The sequence below is a fragment of the Aethalodelphis obliquidens genome, unplaced genomic scaffold, assembly GCF_003676395.1.
Source record: "Aethalodelphis obliquidens isolate GAN/ISIS:26980383/991018 unplaced genomic scaffold, ASM367639v1 scaffold57, whole genome shotgun sequence".
NCBI lineage: Eukaryota > Metazoa > Chordata > Mammalia > Artiodactyla > Delphinidae > Aethalodelphis > Aethalodelphis obliquidens.
The window spans coordinates 1258867-1281047 of NW_020838001.1; positions in this window are offsets into that span (position 1 = coordinate 1258867).

Below are 22181 nucleotides of genomic sequence, written 5' to 3' on the forward strand. Positions count from 1 at the left end.
TGTGGACTTTGGCGCCTGCAGTGTCTGCTCCAGGGCCCAGCCCAGGGCCTGGGGTGTGGTGGAGGTCAGGGGGACCTGGTTTAGGGCATGACAGGCCCCAAGGTCTGGCCTGGGAGTTGGAGCGGGCTCCCATGTGTTAGTGCTGGGGACTCAGACCTGTGAATGGACACCCCAACTCCCTGAATGGTCAGCGGCCATGCTTGACCCTGCCTGATGGGATGTCACTTACATGGGGTTCACAGGCCCAGGCTGGGAAGGTGGCAGTGTCCCCGCCTGACAGTCTGCAGAGGGCTGACTCCAGGGTAGGGCAAATTTGGGGTTATTGGTTAAATCATGAGGTAAATATTTAGATTTACTCTTAACTTCAGGGACTGGAGGAGTTCTCAATTATATCATTGGCTCAATTAATGCCCACTAAAACTTTTATGCCACGTGTGACATTAACATAGCACCTCTGAAATAAATGACCAGGCCCGCAGCATAAGAAATTCCGGCATTTACGGGCTTTACTGTTTAATAGATCACCCTCAACTGCCTTTTATTCTCATCTGACTCTGCCTGGGGAAGCAGTACCACAGGCTCCGAGACCCCAGGCCCTAGGACCTGAGTGGGGCCCCTCAGGGCCGCTGGGCCGGCGCAGCCCCCAGCAGCAGCCCGCGCCCACACCGCCCCAGGCCCACTCTGGGCTGCCCGTCGGGCTTGTACAAGGGGGGTGTTTTCTGAGGCCCGGCAGATTTTTGCTCTTTCCCACCGACTCACACTGGTTTTGTTTCCTCCCTCTTCCTCTCTCTCCTGAACGGAGCTGAAATGAACAGTCTGACTGGGAGCAGAGGTGGCCTCGTGGACACGATGCTTCTGGAAGGCCAGGTCCCACCAGCCCCCCTGGGGGATGTGGCCTTGGGGCCAGGAGGGGGTCCCCTCGGAACAAACATCTCCCTCAGGGACACAGTCCCAGGACAGTAGCTCATGGGACCGTTTGAGAATCAGCAGGCCCGGTCGAGCCCCAGCTCTGCCACCTCCATTGGGGTGACCGTGGACACGTGGCTGACCCTTTCGGAGCCTTTAAGATTTGGGGACGGTGACACCAGGTCACGGCTGCAGCGAGGCGGCCTGCCACAGGTAAAGCCCATCACACCTGAAACATTTTATACCCACCTCCCCTCCGAGGCCTGCTGCCTGGCTCCCCAGGTAGGGGGCCAATGTCTGCAGCTCCCCCCAACCCCAGGCAGCTGGGCTCGGGAGTCGCTCAGGACCCCGGGTGGGGGCAGCAGAAGCGCTCCTGCCCTCCCCGCTCCCAGGGAAGCTCTCTCTGCCCTCTATGGCCTGAGGCCTCCAAGCAGAGGCCCAAGTGGGAGGGGTCATGATGCCGGGGCAGCCCAAGGCCCCCCAGTGAAGGGAGAGCTGGAGTGGGGGGGCTCTGGATGGGAGGAGCCTGGTAACAGGGGGGGCACCAGGAGAGAGGCCTGGGGAGAGGCTGGCCTCCAGTAGGGACGGGCCGCGCCCCTCTGCCGGCGCCCGGAGCTGTGTCGCTATTATTATTAAGGCCATCACTGCTCTTATTAGGTTTTTATTTTAATTTTCTTCAAAGACAATATATACACATGTTTTGTTTTGTTTTAAATCTGACAGGCCAAAGGCTACACTGCAGAAATGAGGCTCCCTTTCACCCACAGAGGCCCTCGGCCCCCACCGAGACCAGCCTCCCACAGCGCCTGTAGGTGTGCACCCACGACAGACGGGTCCCTTCCTCTGTGCTTTCCGTACCACGAGCCACACCCATTGCTGCTCAGGAAGCCTGGCCTTGGGGTGGCTTGGGGTCTGTTCACAACGTGACGTCACAAAATGACAGGTCTTCCCGGAACCAGATCAGAACACATCTGCCTTCCCAGCAAAATTAGTTGCATCAGACCCTTTGGGGTTCTGAAGAAAGCTCTCATCCGATCCCTAAAGTCACCCGGCGGTTCAGAAGGCTGGAGAGGATCGTGGCCGCCCAGCAAGCCCAGCTCCAGCCTGCACCCCTCCTGCAGCCTCGTGGGGCTGGTGACAGGGCGGCCCCTCGCCTGGGAGGGGCCGGTCCTGGGTTCCACGCTCCAGGAAGCAGGTCCTCTTGGGCCACCACCACTGCCCCAGGCTCTGGGGGACCCAGGCCCTGAGCCCTCCATCCCAGCCGTGGCCCCAGCAGCAGGCACGATTTCAGAGTTATATTAAGGAGTGACAGCGGCGTGGGGATGGGTGTCTGTAACCAGATAAGACCAGCAGGACACAGTTGTCAGAGGAGCCGGATTTATCCTGCCCCGGTCAGCTGATGGGTTCCAGTTACAGCCCCGGCGGCGGGCCGGTGCGCGAGCTTGTGGTCCACGCCAGGCAGCTGCGGGATTGATCGGGGCGCGATTCTCCTGGAGAAAAGCACTTACCACACGCAGGTTGCAAATAGCCACGGGCAGAGCACCGAGGGGCCGGGGCCAGAGAGCCGCCCATAAGGTCCCACCCCGGCAGGACAGGCCCTGGCCCGCCACTCCCAGACCTGGGGTGGGAGGGATGCACGCACTCCTGCTGACCGGGGCTCTGTGGCCGCATCACCACCGGCCGGTGCACAAAAGGGGCTCAGATGGCCGCAGCCTTTGGGAGAAGGCAACGCCAGACCGGGGAGGGGAAGGGCTGGCCGCCCAGGGCCCCCTCCCAGGCTCGCACGCCGGCCGCCACCCTGCTTCAGGAGCCGTCGCCCCGCACCCGCCGCTCTGCTCTCCGCCTCAAGTTCACAGCAAGCGGGAACCCGGGCACCCTGGCTCTCCAGCCGACCAGCCCCGCGTGTCCTCTGGCTACTTCCCGGCTCTGCTCCAGGGCTGGCCAGCCTGCCCATGGCAGTGGGAAGGGGCAGCTTTTTTGGGAAGTCTGTGCTGTGGGTGCTGGCCCTGGTGGGGAGGGAGGAGCATGGCGCCTGGTCACAGCTATTTAAAGGCCAGGAATGGACAGGTGCGGAGGCCGGGGCAGGAGGGGGGATGTCTGTGTCGGGTGTGAGGGAGGGGCTGGCATGCAAGGTTCCCCCCCAGGGCAGGAGGCACCCCAGGGGCTCCTGGGCACCCCCTGCACGCTCCCCATTGGGGCCAGGGTGGTCCCGCTGCGTGCTGTGGCAGGAAGGGAGAGACCTCAGTGCCCACTGGTGAGGAGGCCCCAGGCTGGGTTGGGACGGGGTGGGGGGCAGCAGCCAGGTCGGCCTGTCCCCTCTCAGGTCAGCACCCACACAGGAAGCTGAGTCAGGCCTGCAGCGCGAGCTGGCCCAGGCTGGCCTGGAGGCCCAGAGGCAGTTTTCAGGCCCCCGAAAAGGCCAGAAACACCTGCTCCCAGGGTTGGGAATGCACAGAGCAGGAAGCCAGCCTTTTGTGTCATTCCTAGTTGGGCTTCAGCCTTCCCACTAAATCATCATCGTCCTCGTGATGGTCAGAGGTCCACTCAGACCCTCCTGGGTCAGGCCACGTTCCCGCCACACTCGCTGTAAGACCCTGGGCAAGTTCATTTATCTGAGCCTCAGTTTCCTCATCTTTAAAATGGGAGGATGGTGGCACCCCTGCCCAACAGGCACACTGTAAACAGTGGCCACTGCAGAGCCCCTGGGAAGACAGAGCAGCCTGGCCTAAGTCTCACTGATATGTCAATGCCTGCCACAATCCCCCACTCTCCGGGAAGGGCCCCGGGGAGGCAGGCGAGGGAGGGAGGACAGAAAGGCTAAAGGGAGGGACTCTGCCCCGGGCACTGTGGGTCTCACCCCTGCCCCACCACAACTCCATCGGGCTCCCCAGACCCACTCTAGCCTGACTTGGGCCTGGTTGGGCTGGGGCAGCGGAAGAGGCTGAGGGTCCCACCCCAGGACCCCCACCCAGGTGCTCAGAGCCTAGGCTCTGCGGTGGTGACGGAGCACAGCTGGGCTCCACCAGGGTCCGCTAATGGGGGTTTCATCCTGCAGCGGAGGGGAGGGGCTCCGAAAGCACCCTCGGCCGGTGGGGCTCCTCTGGGGGTGCGGAGCAGAGCCAGCCAGCCAGCAGGGCAGCGGCTCCACCCGGCTCCACACCGACAGCTCGGGACTCGCTTGTGTCTGCAGCTGGCTCCTTCTGCAGAGACGAAGTTGTCCTGCGCCTCTTGCCCATCGACTCCATTTCTGAGCCGATTGAATGCAGAGCCCAAGCTGGCGTCCGGAAGCCACCAGGCCATCGGGCCCCCGGGTGTGTAACGGGCAGCGGGCGGAGTTTAGCCTCCACATGGTTCATCTCACCCAAAGGCTGGCCCCACTGAGATGCAGCCCCGCCTCCCCCTCCTGTCCCCAGAAACCACAGCCACTAGGTCACATCCACACCCCTCACTAGGCAGGGCCCACCCCGGGAGCCCCCATGGCCCTGGCCGAGAGGGCAGGGCAGGGGTCCTGGCAGTACCTCCACTCTGTCCTCAGTGCCATGTTCCCAGCCGTTTGTGGGGGGGCCTGGAGAGCCCTGAAGACCTGCTGTCCCCATCGTCCCGAGGGGCCCTCCAGGAGCCCCGAGCGCTTCCGCAGCCCCTGCACCTCCCGTCCTGCTGCCATCGGTCTAAGGCTGCCCGGACAGGGATGTGCTGGGGCTGGACCTGCAGGCCAGCTGGCCAAGGAGGCCAGGACGGGGGTAGGAGCGGAGGGCCTCTGACCCTTGTGAGCCCCAGGAAACCGTCCCCAGCACCTCCGAGCTCTGAGGGGCACGGCCCAGCCGGTCCCCAAAGGAGGTGGCTGGTTCACCTGGGAGCAGGGACCCCTGACAGGCGAGGGCTCACCTGATCCATGGAGGGGGGTCAGGTCTGGGTGAAGAGAGGAGAAGGGGGGACACAGAGAGACCCAGAGAGGGGGACGGGGGGGCACAGAAGGGGAGCTAGAGCAAGAAAGCGAGCTCAGAAAAGAAGAAAGGATGGCAGGGGACTAGAGGTCAGCACCCCAGAGGCAGGGGCGGGGGGGGGGGGGGGGGGGGGGGGACCCCGGGGGGGGGAGGGGGGGGGCCCCCCGGGGGGCGGGCGTGGCGGGGGCTTGTCTGCTCCTCCTTGGTGCAGTTAAATCGCCCAGCTCCCGGGACAGACACTCGGCTCGGCCAGCATCGCCAGGCCACGTGGCCATGTGCCCACCTGCGGCCCCGGGAACAGCCCAGAGCAGCTGGGGCAGGCGGGGAAGCCCCACATTTCACAGGAGGCAGAGCCCAGCCAGGGCGGGGTGTGGAAAGTGCGCCCAAGGTCACCGGGCAGAGGGGCCCCAGATCCTGGGAGGCCACTGGCCTCATGGCTGGGGCGGTGGGGGAGAAACAGGGGAGGGGGCTGACCAGACATCAGCCAGCTCTGCCTCGTCGCACAGAGCCGCTCAGCCGGCTGCCGTGGCACACCCAGCGGCACACAGCCCCGGGGAGAGCCCAGGGCCGGGCCCTCTCCCCACCTGCTGGGGGAGGGCCCGTGGTCACTCCCTCCAGGAGAGCAGGCGAGCCTACACCTGTGCACACCTGTCCCCCAGCATCTCCTCAAAGACGGGGCACACACGCACCCGCGGGGACCTTGCAGCAGCCTGTCAGCCGTGCAAGATGCGCGCTGTTCCGTAGAGGACGGGCCAGCAGGAGTACGGGGGGAGCTCGAGCAGGAGACGGGGGCGGGCAGCCCGGAGGGGCCGAGCACCACTGGTGGACACGCGGGGGTCTGGGCTGTGGTGGAGCTCGAGATGGCCAGGGCAACCACGATGCAAAGAGGGGGCAGACACGTGTCCAGTGTCCCCGTCACCTGTCACCGCCTGGCCGGCCTGAGAAGCCATCCTCTGCCTACACCCCCAAAGCCTTGGTAGGAATGGGCTGCCACCCACGGTGCTCTGGGAAACTGAGGAAGGGTCCACGTCCACCTCTGGGGGCTTCAGTAGGGGAAGGGGAGGGGGCTCGGGCTGTGAACTAAGGTGGGAAGTCTGATCACAGAGACATGGGGCTGGCGGGCCCCCCACTGCACCTGCTCTGCCCCAGCCCGTACCACCTGCCTGAGGCCCTCAGATCAGCACACAGCCTGGCAAGTCAGAGACAAGCCCCCGGGGCCCTTCCAGAAAGAGCAGATGAAAACGGCAGCAGGAACGGAACTCCTGCTGGACACATCGTCGGAAGGAGGAAATGCGGAACCTCCCAAAAGGAGAGGCAAAGTCATGGCTGGAACTTAGGGGGAAGGTGAGGGAGCCAGAGTCTTGACGTGGCCAGCAGGGGCGGGAGGTTGGCGGGAGGGCGGTGCCGCTTTACGGGCCGCCGGTCCCGGAGGCCACCCACTCGCCCAGCTCTGAGCGACGCACGTCCGGCCTCCGGGCCCCGCCAGGTGGGCCCCACCTCCAGCCCTACCCGACCCGAACCCGCAGGGCCAGCTCTGGTCTCGGTTCAGCCTCTCTCTTCTTACCAGGCCCCCACAAGTCCTCCCGCTAGGCCAGGAGCAGGGAGGCCCAGCGACGGGAGGCCCCAGGCCGAGGACACACCTGTGTCCCCAGACTTAGTTCAGGGGACCCATGGGTGGAGACGCAGCACTGAGGGGCCAGTGGAGGGAGTCAGGGTCCCCCCAGGAGCTTTTCGCCAATGGAGGGCTCACCTGCACGCCCGCTCTGACCTCTCCTAGTGGCTTGCTGGACGACTGTGTCCAGAACGATTCTGAGGCTGTGTCTGGGCTCAGCAGTAGAGAGAGGAGATTGATTGGTGATGTCTGACGAGGGCATAGGAAGAGCCCAGGGGCGTGAGTGCTGGCATCCGCCATCTCCGCACTAACAGGTGTCTCATCATTCCCAAACTGAGCTGAGCAAGTGTCGGGAGGGCACGGGAGCAGAGGCCTCTTCCTCTGACAGGCAGCGTCCTCGGCCTGCAGTAGCTCTGCCTTCATTCCGTTGGGGTCACACACACCGTCTTCTTCCATTTAGATAACGGCTTCTCCATTGATTGGCTGAGAACCAGGCCATCAGCAGAATGCTTTCCCATCGAAGCTGTCCCCTCCCACCATCAGATTCCACCCAGCGCTTCTAATAGAATGGGCCGTCCAAGAGCACGCCCTTGACCCCCACCTTCCATGGCTCTGGAGCCTTTTTTGGGCATTTTTATAAAAATAACATGCATGCAAATACAAATAAAATGGAGTGCGGCTGTTGAAGCTGGCGTGGAGGAGGAGAGGACCAGGACCCTCACCTGCTTGGTCTAACCCCCACCTTCCCCACGGCTCAGAGCTCCCAAGTGAGGGCCACGCAGAGTGACCCGCACTTACCTCCCACTGGACAGATGGGGAAACTGAGGCCTGGACAGGGAGCAGGGATGGGGACGGGGGAGGAGAGGAGGGGATGGAGGGAGGAAGGGCAAGGACGCCCATGCCCCCTCCCGCCGCCCCTCCCCCTCACTGCCCAGTGGACCACAGAGAGTCACGGCCCTTCTTGTTCTACGAGCCCTGTTCCGCAGTCAGGATGGCTCGTCAGACGACTTTCAAAAATCACCACTCACAGGACTTCCCTGGAGGGCCAGGGGTTAAGACTCCCCGCTTGCAATGCAGGGGGCGCGGGTTTGATCCCTCGTCAGGGAATTAAGATCCCACGTGCTGCACAGTGCAGCCAGAAAAAAAAATCACCACCATAAATTTCCAGGGAAACTACATCTCTTTAAAAACTGTAGTATTAACGTAGGGGGAAAGAAAAGACATACATGTAATTTCTCCCGATTTATTCTTTCCTGTCATGCTAGCGGTACAATCTCACCTCCAAGTCTAATCCCAATCCCGGCCTCTCTCAGCCATTTCTGGGACCAGAGCCTCCCAGGGCAGCACCCCTCCCAGCCGGTGGCCGCACGGGGTCCGCGCTGGGGCAGGGAGCCAGGGCCAGCAGGCCTCAAGCCACAGGAACGGACTCGAACCCGGCTCTGCTGCCCCGGGCTGAGCTCCTGTCCCGATCACAGAGGCGGCGGCAGATTCGTTCCCTGGTGGGCGGTCGGAGGATGTGGGCAGTTGGGGTTGCAGGCAGTTGTGGGACTCAGGCCGGAAGACCAGACCCTACACTGAGACCCATACAGCACCTGGGGCCAAGGGAGAGGTGGTCAGTCTGCATGAGTCCAGGCACTTCCCCGGGCCACTCTGGGACCCTGGACCCACCCCCGCAGGGTACTATTTGGAGAAACTTTGAGACCCTTGGAATCGGCCCCTGTTGGGCAGTGTTCTCTAAGGACAGAGTGTCTCACCTGAGACCAAACCCACGTGAAATGGGCAAACTGGAAGGAACTGTCAGAGCGGCTTGGGGACCAGGGGTGTCTCCCTGCCAGGTGGCTCCACGGGCCAGGTCAGGTGGAGGGACAGGCCAGCAGCTGGGTCGCTCGTCCTGTGTCTGCCCCGGGATGAGTCCAGGTCTTGTGTCCAGGCCGGTCCAGGGCACGTGAGGGCACAGAGACCCCTCCGCAACTGGTCCACGTAAAGCCCATTTCCTCAGGGCCTGGGCATACAGCCCCTGCTCTCAGGCAAATCTGCTATCCAGGGATTAGAGGCAAGGACGCGCGCTGAGGAGGTGACCCTCCATGGCGGCGCCTCCGCCCTCCAGGACTTTGCTGGTGACGGGAGTTGTGGCCGGGCTGTGTGGAGCCTCGGACGCAGACGCAGGCTTGGTCTGGGAATCGTTGTGTCAAGAAGTTCTTGTCCAGCCTGGCAGGGCCGTGTCCGGAGCTGCTGCCAGTGCGCCCCGCAGCCAGGCGTCCCCTCGAGGTGCAGCGGGGACATGGGCTGGCCCAGTGCCCTGAGGGGCCTCGCCTGCTCCTTGGGGAGGTTTGGGGGCGCTCAGGCCAAGACCCTGCCTCCAAGACTCCAGGAACCCCCTGCTGAGGGCAGCCTCTGGGCCTTCGCTGGATGCCCGGGCAGGGCTCGCTGTCTCCCCTGGACTTCTCTTCCAGACCCAGCACTGCCCCGGCCCTCTGAGTAGAGGCCCTGGTGACAGCGGATGCCGTCAGCAGCCTGCAGCTCAGCGGGAGTGAGTCTGATGGGGGAGACAAGCCCCCCGCTCTGGGTTCCAGGTGCGGACTCAGGAGACATAGACTAACGGGGGGCACGTGGTCCCGACACTGGCTGTAATGCCATCCCCAGGCCTGCTCTGTCTCCGGGTGGATGGGGCTAGCAGAGGGCGTGTTCAGGGTGTGCCCAGCGCCCGTTAGAAAGGCCTGGAGGGACCAGGGCAGATCCCTTCTCTCCAGCCTGTCTGCCCTCTGTTGTATGAGCCGGACTGGACCACTCGGGAGTCCTCTGAGGACCAGTGCTCTGAGGCTGACCTGGAGGAAGAGCCCACCATCACCCCACGCCCAGTGGACACCCCAAGGCAGGTGGGTGGGCTGGTGGGCAGCTGGGCAGCTCCCGGACTTCCAAAGGTCAGGAGGAGACAGAGGCCGGTGGAGAGAAGTGCAGGCATCCTCTCTCCCTTCACATGACTTGGGCAGCAAGTCTCGCAGGGCCAGAGAAGGGCCCCTTTAGCCCACAAACCTGACTGGGGTGCCCAGGGAGCCAGTGGCTCCTACACCCATGCCCACCTTAACGCCGCCAGGCCCCGCTTGGCATCCAGGATATGCCCCAGGCCCCTGTAGGTGGGTGCATGCCCAGGCCACCCAGGACGGAGGGAGGTGACCACAGACCCCTTTCCCACGCGGCTCCCACCTCCCCAGAGAGGACACTCGGTCCATGAAGCCGCCGGCAGCTCCTATGTCTCTGCCTCCTGTCTGACACCTTTGTTATCAGAGGAGCCAGGGACCGAGGGACCGAGGAGCCTGACGCTGCCCCGTAGCGCCCTGAGGTCACAGCCCTGTCCAGAGCTGGGGAGGCCTCTGAGGGGGTGACACCAAGGGGAGGACCGGAACACTGAGGATCAAGCCTTCCAGACGGCGGGAATTGCAGGACCGAGGCAGGAACAAGCTTGGGAGCGGTCCCATGGAGCCTGCCCCGGGGGGCCCAGGATGCGGTCCTCCCCTGTCCAGTGAGGGGTTACCCACCCAGGCAAGGTGGCCCTCGGGGTTGTCCGGAGGTGGGGGAGGTGGCCGGAGCACCGCATCCTACAGGGTGGGGGCAGCACCAGGAGGTAAATGTGCACTTCACCCTCTGCAGCTTGGAGAGCCTGGCTTCAATGTTTTTAGCTTAAAAATATTCCTATCAGGGCTTCCCTAGTGGCGCAGGGGTTTAGAATCCGCCTGCCAGTGCAGGGGATATGGGTTCGAGCCCTGGTCCGGGAAGATTCCACATGCCACGGAGCAACTAAGCCTGTGCACCACAACTACTGAGCCTGCGCTCTAGAGCCCGTGAGCCACAACTACTGAGCCCATGAGCCACAACTACTGAAGCCCACATGCCACAACTACTGAGCCCGCGTGCCACAACTACTGAAGCCTGCATGCCACAACTACTGAGTCCGCATGCCACAACTACTGAAGCCCGCATGCCACAACTACTGAGCCCGCGTGCACCAACTACTGAAGCCTGCGTGCCACAACTACTGAGTCCGCATGCCACAACTACTGAAGCCCGTGTGCCACAACTACTGAGCCCACGTGCCACAACTACTGAAGCCCGTGCACCTAGATCCCATGCTCCACAACAAGAGGAGCCACGACAATGAGAAGGCTGCACACCACAATGAAGAGTAGCCCCTGCTCACCACAACTAGAGAAAGTCCGCGTGCAGCAACGAAGACCCAAGGCAGCCAAAAATAAATAAATAAATAGATAGATAAATAAATAAATAAAATTTTTAAAAATATTCCCATCAGGGGCTTCCCTGGTGGCGCAGTGGTTGAGAGTCCGCCTGCCGATGCAGGGGACACGGGTTCGTGCCCCGGTCCGGGAAGATCCCACATGCCGCGGAGCGGCTGGGCCCGTGAGCCATGGCCGCTGAGCCTGCGCGTCCGGAGCCTGTGCTCCACAACGGGAGAGGCCGCAACAGTGAGAGGCCCGCGTACCGCAAAAAAATAAATAAATAAAAGACATACATCAGTGACAGGGCCTTGTCACCTCACCCGCCCAGGGTCTGCCCTGGGATCCACCAGGGGCTCCACGACAACCAGGTTCAGCGTGCTGGGTGAGGGGCAGCCTCGGAGGTTGTGCGGGGTAAGGGAGGAGCTCTGTGGGATCAGAGGTCTCTGGGCCCCCCTAGCTGGCCTCCCGCCCTTCCCTGGAGCTATCGTTACCCCCACTGCACACACCGGGATGTGGAGGTGATGCCCAGGGGCAGCCTGGCCTGATGCCCCGGCCCCTGAACGCTAGGTCACAAGGCTACAGAGCCTGGAGGGGCCCACCGGGTGACCTGGCACAAGTCACAGCCCCCCCCCAGAGGGCCTCATCCCGGTCCCGCAGCCACGCAGGAAGCATTTATTAAGCTCAGCTCTGAGCACACGACCTTCTTCTACACACAGCACTGAGGCTCATGGGGGCCAGGCAGGTGGCCCCTCTGTGGGCCTCCAGCGGAGCGGGGACACGTCCCCGCCGAGGGGCAGGTGCTCTCAGAGCAGCCCTTCTCTGCTGGCTGCACCACATTCAACAGTTTCCCCTCCTCCACCTGTGCTCAGACCCCAGATGTGCAGTCCCAAGCGCATTCCAGGAGGTCAAGGGGCTGTGGGCAGAGACCCTGGGGTCCTGACAACCAGTCAGGGTGGGCACGCCAGGGCAAGACCGTGAAACGGCATAGGAGTGGTCTCAGAGGGGACCCAGCACGTGCGGACTTACAGTCCCTTCCCATCGGCGAGGCTCTTCCAAACAGGAAGGCAGAGGGGCGCTGAGCCACAGCCTGGCTGGAGCCCCAGCTGAGCCCCACTGGCCAGGGCCCCCTCCTCCCTAGGAGGGCGGGGCTCCCACCCCGGCAGACCCTGCATTCTGCCTCACCAGCCAGCTGCTGAGGGTCCCGGCACCCCAGACCAGGAGGGCACACCGTGGGGACTCCTCCTGGTCAGGCCACCCCACGCTCAGCAAGTACCCTCAGGCTCTGCCTCAGGGGTGCTTGGCCAGGGCTGGGGGCACTGACTGTGCCCCTCTGAGACCCCACCCAGGTGGCTACTCGCAAACCCCTAGGAAGCATCCGAAGGGTGCTGGGGTCACACAGAGTCAGAGAGAAGATTCTGGTTCTGGGCCAGCAGCCGGCAGGTGGGCAGCCACGTCCACTGCTCAAGGCTGGTTTCCACCCAGGTCAGGGGTGGGGGTCCCCGCTTTACAGCCGAGGAAACCGAGATGCCACGTGACACCCCAGCTACTCGGAGAACTGGGGCTTCTGGGTTTGCATGGGACTCGTGACTCCCATCCCACAGCCGTGCACGCGAATTTTTGCTTAAACACACACTCACACGCACGGACACAGCCCCATGCACAGATGCACGCTCACTTCTACACTGATACTGTAGGACACACACAGACACACACAACTCACACTCACACGCTTACAGGGTAAGACGTTCCTGCACACGCATGAACACAGGATCAACACTCAGACGCACGCTCACACTCACACAGACACACACATACAGACACGTGTGCACACTCACGCTCGCACGCACTCTCGCACCCCTATCAGAGACAAGACCTCGGGGCACCCCCTTGTGGTGACACCCGCAACACGCACCACCCCAAGGAGAAAAGTCCCACCTTCCCAGGGCGTTTTCTCAACCAGAGGGCCTGGCACAGGCCACCTCCCTGATCCAAGATCAGATGCGGGGGCACCGCTGTGACCCAACCCTGAGCTTGCCCTGCTTCCAGAGCTCCTGACACCCCCAGATGACATTTGCATGAATAAAACGATGTTTTCTCCCATAAAACATTCTTAAATCGTGTTAATATGTGAATAATGGAAGTACTTAAATTTATTTTCCCAAGAATGTCCTTGTAAGGAGGAGACACTGCCCCACCCAGCGACTCTCAACGTCTGGGCCTCGGGGGTGGGGGGCATATGTGTGGAGGCAGGACCGTCTCCATCGACTGTCAGCCAGGGCCCCATGTCCCTTCCTGCCTCCACCTCTGTGACCTGGACCCCCTCCCTTGTCTCCCCCTGCCCACTCATGTCCCCTGGGCCAGCTCGAGCCAACAGTAATTGATAATTCATGACCGCAGTCTCCTCGCCTTAAACAAACATCAAGTGTATTTCAAAGTAAACTTGGGCCTCCAGACAAATGGCTGGAAGGCAAGCTGCTTCCTGGAGAACATCTCTGTCACTCCCCCCACGACGCTGCTTCCCCCTCCCTGAGTGGCGGTTCTTATTAAATGTCACAGAGATGGCATCTTCTCCAGGCTGGGGAAGGGGCGCGCACCTCCCTGCCACCCGCCCCCCGCCCCCATTCTCACCCCGTATCTTCCCCTGACTCTTATCATAGATAAATTTACTTATTGCATACAGATGTTTCGCTGGAAGAAATGATTCCTCCCCCAGTGTCCCATGAGTGTGTCTTGGAAGGAAGGGCGAGAGGAACGCGAGGAAAGCTCGGGCCGGGCAGGGAAGGGTTGACCCTCCTGGCGAGGAGGCCAGTGGGCGGCACTCAGGGTGGGACGGGCCCCGGGCCAGGGAGGGAAGGCCTCTGGGGTCCCTTCCCTCGGTCCTGGACCCCACCCTCCGCAGAGCCCTGTGTGGGCTGCTCTGAGCTCCCCGCACGCTGCTCCCTCCGCCCTGACGCTGCTTTTCCTCTCCCCACTCACTCCTGCTCAGCCGCCCTCCGTCCGCCCAGAGACCCGTCTCCTGCCTTCAGAGCTCATCACGGAGTGAGACGGACGGACGTGTGTGTCTCATGAATGTCGCCCTGCCCCTGGGGGGCAGCCACAGTGGCCCTGAGCCCTCACCTTTATCAGATGAAGCTGCCCCACGGCCCTGTGACCCGGCACGTCACCAGGCCCTGGAGACCTGAGCAACGCCCGGTGACTTTTCTCGACGGGTTGGGGTGCGGCTCTTGCCCAGGTCCCCAGAGCCCGGCTCTCCAGCACCTGGCTCAGTCTTGGGAATCGTGCTTTGAGGCCCGGTGGGGGGTGGGGGGGTGACGCCTCAGGGACTGCCTTCCCTCCCCGGTCCAGGAGGGGCTGAGCTGACAAAGCTGTGGGGAGGAGAAGGCTCAGCAGCGGCCAGACCGGATGGCGGGGAGGGAGGTGGGCGTGATGACCCCAGTGGCTCCGGGGAGACCTTTGTGGCCATGGCCAGTTCTGGATCCTGAGCACTGAGCCTGGAGACCCTAAAGCCCTGGGGCCTTCCTGTGTCTCGACCGGCCCCTCCGCAACGCCCCTGCCCCAAGTGGCCACTAGGGGGCGCCCGCCGCCCGACCGCCAGACCCTTGGCTGCAGGCAGACACCCCCAGCCAGGACAGATCTGGGGCCATGGGAAGGGGGCCTCCCACCCAAGACCCTGCGGGGTCCCCTGTGGGGTCGGCAGGAACAAGGGTGGGGCCTCCTTGAACCTGAACCTGAGGGGTCGGCCCGCTCGGCCAGGCCCTCCCCATGGTACCTCCGTCATGGTGACCACCCAGACCGCAGGTATAGCAAGCGACTCGCCCCGTCCAGAGGAAGGCCCGCTCCCAGGTGGGGTGCCAACCTCGGGCCAAGAACCACCCTTCAGATGCTTCCGGCGCTCAGCCTCTGTGCACAGAAATCACCCCTGCCGACCTGAGTCACCCTCACTACCCCCGGGACAAGCCCTTCTGCAGGGGAAAGAGGGGGAGGGGAGGCGGGGCAGGGCCAGGATCCAGGGTGACCACCTGCCCAGGACCTTGGACGGCCTGGGAGAGAGAACACCGGGCTCGACCTTCCCGGGGCCCAGGCAACAATCAGCCCCAAGGGGCCAGGTGACCCCCCGGGACAGGAAGCGTCGCCGGCCGGCTGGCCGTCGTCCCTGCCTGGGCGCCCCTCAGGCTCCCGGCTGCCTGTCATCTATCATGCTGTCAGCACACATCCTGGGCCTTTGCAGGGCAGGCGGCAGGGGAGTCTGAGTGGAGCCTGCTCTTGCTGCTCCACACCCTGCCCGGGAAGCGGGAAAGACCCTTCGCCAGACAGAATAGCTGGGGCTGGGGAGGGGTCTGTGGGGGGCCAGCCCCAGCAAGGAGGGCTTCTCAGAGGAGGCGACACCTGCAGCTCGTCCTGCCAGCACAGGAGGCTTCCCTGGGGCCCTGACGTGCGTCCTTGCCCTCCACGCAGGGGTCACAGAAGATTCCGGAGGACGAGGGTGCCATTGTCTACCCTCAGCTTCAGCCACGGTCTGGCCACCCCAGGGGGCTGGTGTCTGTACTCCGCAGACCCCCCGGGCCTCTCCTGGGCAGGGGGTGTCACTGAGCCCTTGGAAGTGGGCAGTGACCCTCCTGCCCCTGCCCCCGTGGGACACGCACGGTGGGCTTGGCTTTCTCGGCAGACACCGTGCGTTGTGGAGCGTTCACTGTTGGACACTTGGAATACTGTGTTCCGGGAAGTTCCACGGCTATATTTAGCCCGGTAGCTTTTATGCCCAAGGCTGCTCAAAGGAGAAGAGCCGGGCCCCACCCTGACCCCAAAGGCCCCATCCGCACCCAAAAGCCAGAGCCGGGGCCCCAGGGCAGAGCTCCCTCACTGGAGACCTGCCGTGTCCTTGGTCTGTAAAGTGGACACCAACACGCCCATCCCAACTGCAGCCCGTCCACCCCCCAACAGGTCCTCAGTACCAGATCGAGGGGCACCGCGTGTCTGCGGTGGCCCCAGGAGCATCTTAATTCTGCCGTCTGGACGGCACCCCGTGGGCGAAGGCACAGGAAACCCAGGGCCGAGGGAGGCGGGAACTCAGGGGCGCGGCTGTAGGAAGTAGGCTGTGGGGTGGCAGGCTCGGGGTCGGGGGGTGGGGATCTGTGGAGCCTGGCGAGGTAGCGTCCCTCTCCCCCCGCCCCAGGCCAAGGGGGCTGTGGGCTTCAGGAGTCTCTTAAGGAGCCAGACTCTCCGCTGGGCCCCTGGCCCCGGGCCAGGTGCACCACAACTGTCCTGCCGAAACGGCAGGGGCTCAGCACTGCCCCCCGCCATTGCCCCCGCGCTCCAGAGGCCTCTCTCAAGGCTCTGGACCCTCCAGTTCTCAGCCCTCCCTCAGGAAGCTGTAACGTGTGCCTGGCTGGGCCTGCTGGGGGAGCAGAGGCACCCACACTCAGCTTGCCCATCCCCCAGCTCCCCACACCCCCATAATCAGTGGCTCCTGGAGGACCCCCCACCTCCAGGGCCTGGGCTCCACAGGCAGATGGAGCTGGGCTGGCCCTGCGGGGGCCTGGATCCACCTGGCCCAGTGCAGCTCCAGGACTGGCGGAGCTCCTAGGCTGAGCAGCCGGGGGCCCCCACCTCCTTCCTGGAGTCTGCAGGGTCATGTGGTACCCTCCAGTCTCCCTGCCCCTACTCAGTCTCTTCCTCTTCTTCAGCTCTGTCCCACCCCAGGGCCTTTGCTGTTCCCTCCGCCTGGAAGATGCCCCGGGTCTCCCCATCGCTGCCCGCCCGGTCCGGGTTCTCAGCTCCTCCGGGAGGGCTCCGTGACAGCCTGTCTCACGTAACCCTGTCCTCTGGTCCATTTCCTCTGTGACCTCCTCGCCCTCTGCCATGATCGGGTTCTGTCTCTGTTTCCTTGTTACCGTTTCCCCCTCCTATGAGCCCATGAAGGCAGGAGCTTGTCTGCCGTCCTCTTTCTGTCCTGTCCCCACACCTGCCACAAAACAAGGTCCACCCCTGCAAGGGTCTGGAGGGAAGGCGCATCCTCCCAGCCCACCCCTCCCCGCCCAGGTCTGGCGGAGCTCCAGGAATGACCCGTCCCAGGGGCAGGGCTAATGCTCTGGCCTCCACCCTCAGCAAGAGGGGCCTAGGGGAGGGGTGGTCCTGTCCACCCGATAAAAATAAACAGATTCCAGGGCTCCAGAACCCCTGGGTCCTTAGGGAAAGAAATTGAGCCCTTTGGGGAAGGACAACAGAGGTTCAAGCGATGGGTCATTAGTAGGTGAGGCCCGAGGTCCTGCACGGCTGGTGGCCTCTCCACCTCCAGGCTCCAGGCTCCTGCTGCTGCTCCGCTTTCTCCAGGAAACTCCTACTCAGCCTCCAAAGCCCAGCCCAGGAGCCCATTGCCTTGGGAAGCACCTCCAGCTGCCACGCTCACTTGGGCCAAGTAAGGGAACTGGCTCAGAGCTCCAGCCTCAAGGTCAAAATCACGCTGAGAGAGAATTCCCACCCAAACCTCAGCAATACCCTTGGCAGTGGCCAGAGCAGAGGCGCCCAGCAGGGACAGAGTTCTGAGCAGCGAGAGGCATTCTGGTTGGGACCCAGGAGGCCTTCCTGGAGAAGGGGACACCCAGAGGGCCAACAAAGAGAAAAGGGGGAGACAGGGTCTTGAGGAGACCTGGCAAAGGTTAGGGTGACACTCATGGAAGTGAGAAAACGAGGGAGAGAGGGAGTGAGGGAGCGAGGGCAGGGTGGACACAACCCAAGCTGCCCCTCACAATGATGGAGCAGAGAGTGGGGTGGGAGGCTGGAGAAGCCAGCAGGGAGCGCCGCCTGCCCGGGTGGCTGCAGGCCAGGCCGGTAGGTGGGCAGGTTGGCACATGCGTCCTGCCCCCAGGGGCCAGACCAACCCTGTGGACCGCAAGGCCCGATTCCTGGTTGGCCAGACCCCAGGGAGAGCATCACGGGGTCCTGCAAAGGCTCCACTGGGCAGGCAGTTCACATGGCCACCGCCTGATCCGGGATACCCCACCATCCAGCCCAGGACTGAGCCACCCAGGGTATCTCCTTCTTCAGAGGGACAGACAAGCACCCCATAAAGAATGACCCTGTCACAGCACATCACCCACCCATCCTCCAACAGCCCGGTGAGGAAGGGGCAACCCCGAACCCCACTTTGCAGATGGCGAAACTGAGGCACTGAGCGGCTCAGGAGGTGGTCACTGCAGCTCCTGAGTCCATGCTCTTAGCTCTGTCCTCAGCCCTGCAGGAGCCTGCTCCCTCCAGAATCGCCCAGGGGGCTGCATGTCCGTCCCTGAACTCAGCACCCCACACTGGGCTCCCCCTTCCCCCTACTCTGTAACACAGGAGTGGGGGAGATGACCAAGGAACCCTGTGCCCATGTCCACTCTCTGTGCCACAGCCCTCCCCACCCCGGGCCCGTTTCCCCAGCCGGAGCCAAGAGCAGGAACGGGTGCGTCTGTGTGTTGGAGCTGCCCTGTGAGGATGGAGCTCAGCTCAGCTCAGCTCAGCTCAGCTGCCGGGAGAAGCGGGTATGGTTAGCACCAGGGCTCCAGGGAGCCCGTCACCCCGACTTTATGGCCAGGTGAGCCATGAGTCACTGCCAGTTACCGGCCATGTCATGTGCCGCCTCCCATCTGGGGCACCCCAACTGCAGCTAGCCCTCCGCCCCCCAGTCTGCAGTCAGGGTGCTGCCAAAGGTCAGGACAGTCTGTGCTGGGAAACACCCTCTCCCAGGCACCACGGGCCCAGGCGCAAAGTCCAGAGCTGCCTGCTCGCTGGGCCAGGGCGTCTGTCCAAGACGTGCCCAGCAGGGCAGGAGGGGCCGGGAGCGACGCTGGGCAGAGCCCGGAGCCCGCGATCCAGAAAGGCCCAAGTGAACCCCAAATGGTCAGGCTGCTTCAGGACAGCGGAGGCTTCCAGCTCCCTCCGTCACAGTCAGGGAGGTTAAGGGTAAAACAGCCCCAAGGTGCACGCAGGACTTCACCCACCCGAGGGACCCAAAGTTTCCACTGAAAACCGTGGGTTGGGGAGGGGAGGAAACAGGCCTCAGGAGCAAGGCGGCCGCGTCCTTCAACACTTCTGGAAAAGAATCTGGCAGCATTTACTAAAATAACACGTCCTCAGAACTGTCCCCAGCAAGCCCCCTTCTGGGAATTTCTAAAGGTTCCCAGACATGCCAGCAGGTCACTCGACACAGCAGTGTCCGTGCGCCAAGAAATCACCCTGGATGCACCAGAATGTCCGTCCCCAGGGGCTGGCCAAACACACCATCACGCGTCTCACCACGGAATTCCGCGAGGCTGCTCAAAAACATGTGCCCACGTGGAAGGATTCCACACAGACGTTCAGGAAAAAATAAAGCTAACGGCAGGAGCAATGAGCACAAATGAGCACGTTTCAGGACTTCCCTGGCAGTCCAGTGGGTAAGATTTCACCTTCCAATGCAGGGGGTTCCATCCCTGGTCCGGGAGCTAAGATCCCACATGCCTCGGGGCCAAAAAACCAAAACAGAAGCAATATTGTGACAAATTCAATAAAGACTTTAAAAATGGTCCACATCGAAAACATCTTTATATAAAAAAAAAATGAGCACCTTTCCATAGATTGACATCTGTGTGTTTGTACAAAGGGGTGGACAAGTCAGGAGCGAGAGCAGATCCTGGGGTCTCCAGGGCGGGCGGGGGGAGAGAAGATGAAATATCATTGGTTTCCTTTCAAAAATGGTTACTGTGGACATAAATTACTTTTGTAATGAATAAAAAAGGCCAAAAGGAAATCCTATGGAAGGCTGTGCTTTGACCCAAAAAATTTAAAAAAAAAAGATTCCTCTGCCTGATACACATGGTCCCCAGGTGTCTTCCCACCATCAGCCAACCCAGTTCCAACCACTTGCACACAGCAGTCACTCTCTGTGTGCCTCAAAACCCTCTCCCCTGAAAGCCCTTTCCTCTCATGTCATTCAGCAAACTCCTACTCGTACCTCAAAGCCCTATCCAAATGCCCTCTCCTCTGCAAGGCCAACAGACACACTTCTGTGGTGGATAAGCCGCTGGCTGAGGGTCAGACTGACCTGAGGGCCTCTCAGCCCTTCCTTGCTGAGCCCTGCATTGCCCTCCAGCTGTAAAACGGGGCAGTGGGGCCTCCTGGCAGGGGTGTTTCCAGGATTGACAGAGAGAGCTGTACCCATCGGGCTCTCAACATTTGATGATATGATGATGATGACAATGATGAGTGTGAGAACCATGAGCTAGGCCAGGTTGAGCTCCCTGGGAGGTTGGGCTCATCAGCCCACTTCTCAGATGAGGAGACTGAGGCTCACTGGACGCCCTGACCTGCCCTAGACAAACAAAATAAAGGATGGGCTGGACCTTGCTCCAGGTGGCCTCTTTTTGAGACTGGAAACAACACACATATATTCAAAAACTGGCAGTTTGGGGTCCCAAACTCACTTCCTAATGATCCCCAGGGCCTGCTGGTTAACTGGTCAGTGGCCACAGGGCTGGGCAGCTCAGGGTCACACCTGGGAAATGGATGGTAGAAGGATGCCTTCCCTGCCCCACCCAAGACCAAGAGGAAGGCGCCTGGCGGAGAAGTGCTAACTGGCCAAAGGTTGTGTTTCGCTTTTTCCAGGGCTGTTGCCTCAGCCTACAGTGTTCAGTCCTCAGAAAGGGAGGCCAGGCCAGTGCCAACCCTGGGTTGCCCCCAGCAAGGCCTCAGTGGGACGGGGGACAGAGCACAGGCCTGGGGGTCAGGAGGCTGGGGAGGGCTGCGCCTCCTTGTGCAGATTTGGGCCCGTTCGCTCCTCTGGACTCAGTTTCCCTATCTGTAACACCAAGAGAGGTACCAGCTCGTCTTTCTGTGGATCCAGGCAGGCTGACCCTTCCCAGAAGCAAAATTGCTCCAGGTCCAAGTCTGGAGCTTGGCGACCACTGGAAACACCGCTCTGCAGCTACAGGGGGTCTATGCAGTGAGATTGTAGTGAGCGGAGATCTGGGAGCTGGGGCACCAATGTGAAAAAGACCCTTGCCCCCAAAGCAAGATGTCCCTCCCCAGAGGAGCCTCCTCACCCCGCTGTGGCCCCAAGTTGAGTTGAGAAAGGTGACAGGAGGGAGAGGGAAATGTATTTTCCCTCCATCTCCTCCACCTCCATCTGAAACTGCCCACAGGGGCCAGGATGGGGGCAGGGAGGGAGGTGCTGGTGTTCTCCAGCCAAGGCCAGAGGATTACTCAGCCCGATAAGCCCCCAGGAAGGTTCTGGCCAGAGTGGCTCGTTTATCAGAACTGGGCAAAACCAACAGAGGAAAATGCTACAACAGGGCTGGGCAAACACCCTGCCCCCGCCCCCACCCCCGCACCCCGTGCAGCCGTCTGCAGGGCCTTTGCTGCTCCTCGTCACAGCAGGGGAACTAGCCCTGACTTCACAGGCTTATCTCCATGAATAATACTCACCTCCTTGAATCAACGGAGCAAACACCGCCAGCTGCCGCTGCATGACTTATCAGCCCTGTAAGTGGGCAAAGTGTGAACAGCCTTTGAGGAGAAACCAGAAAGGAGCTCAAAGGAGGTTGCTCCATGGACAAACTCGGGAGGCCCAGCACGTCCTTCCACCTGCGCCCAGAAAAGGTACCAGTGGCGGGGGACCCCACTCCTCCCACACTCCTGCTGAGGCCTGACTTCCTTGGTCAGGAAAGGCCTCTGTGGGTCTGCTCCTTACTCCATAAGCTTTAAGTGAGCACTGTTTACCTGGCAGACCCACAGAGAAAACAGACAAAAGCAAGATGTGGCCCCTCCTCATAGGGGGAGCAGGGCAGAGGGTGTGACAGACGTGCAAGTGATAAATGCATGACAGACATGTTGTGCGTGTCATATTGCTTAGTGCAGCATTGCTAAAGAGCATTTGGGGAACATCAGTCCCGTGAAACGCTCCTCAGAAGAGGGCTCGCTGGCCAGTGCCTCTGGACAATGCCGGATGCCGCTCTCCCAGCCCCAGCCCAGTGCTCATCAGCATATGAAAGGTTAGAAAGTCCTCCCGAATACCTTTGCAAGCCGATTTCACTTTGTTTCACCCTCGCTCTTAATCCCAGACAAGGACTGCCTACCAAGCCACAGGATCTTGCTTTCAGAAACCTGAAAGCTCCACATTTTCTGCTCATTCAGTTTAAGGCCCAGAGAGGGGGATCCTAGGTCTGTCCCCACGTGGAAGGAGCTACAGATAGCCCCGAGGGCTCTCCAAGTCATCCCTAAACCTTCCAACTTCAGGATTACCTCTTGGTGGCAAAGCTATAGAGACCCTTCCCCACCGAGAGAGTCTATGCGTTTAGCATACACTGGTTGAGAAAATACCTAAGACCCAAAGTTACAACGAACCAAGCCTCCCTTGAAGGGGTGTGAGTTTTACGTGTGGCTTCAGCGGCACAGACGCAGTGGGAGTTGTGTGCACACAGGGACTTGCAGGCGCCGGGTGCTGTCTCTAGAACCACCCCCAGGCTGTGAGCC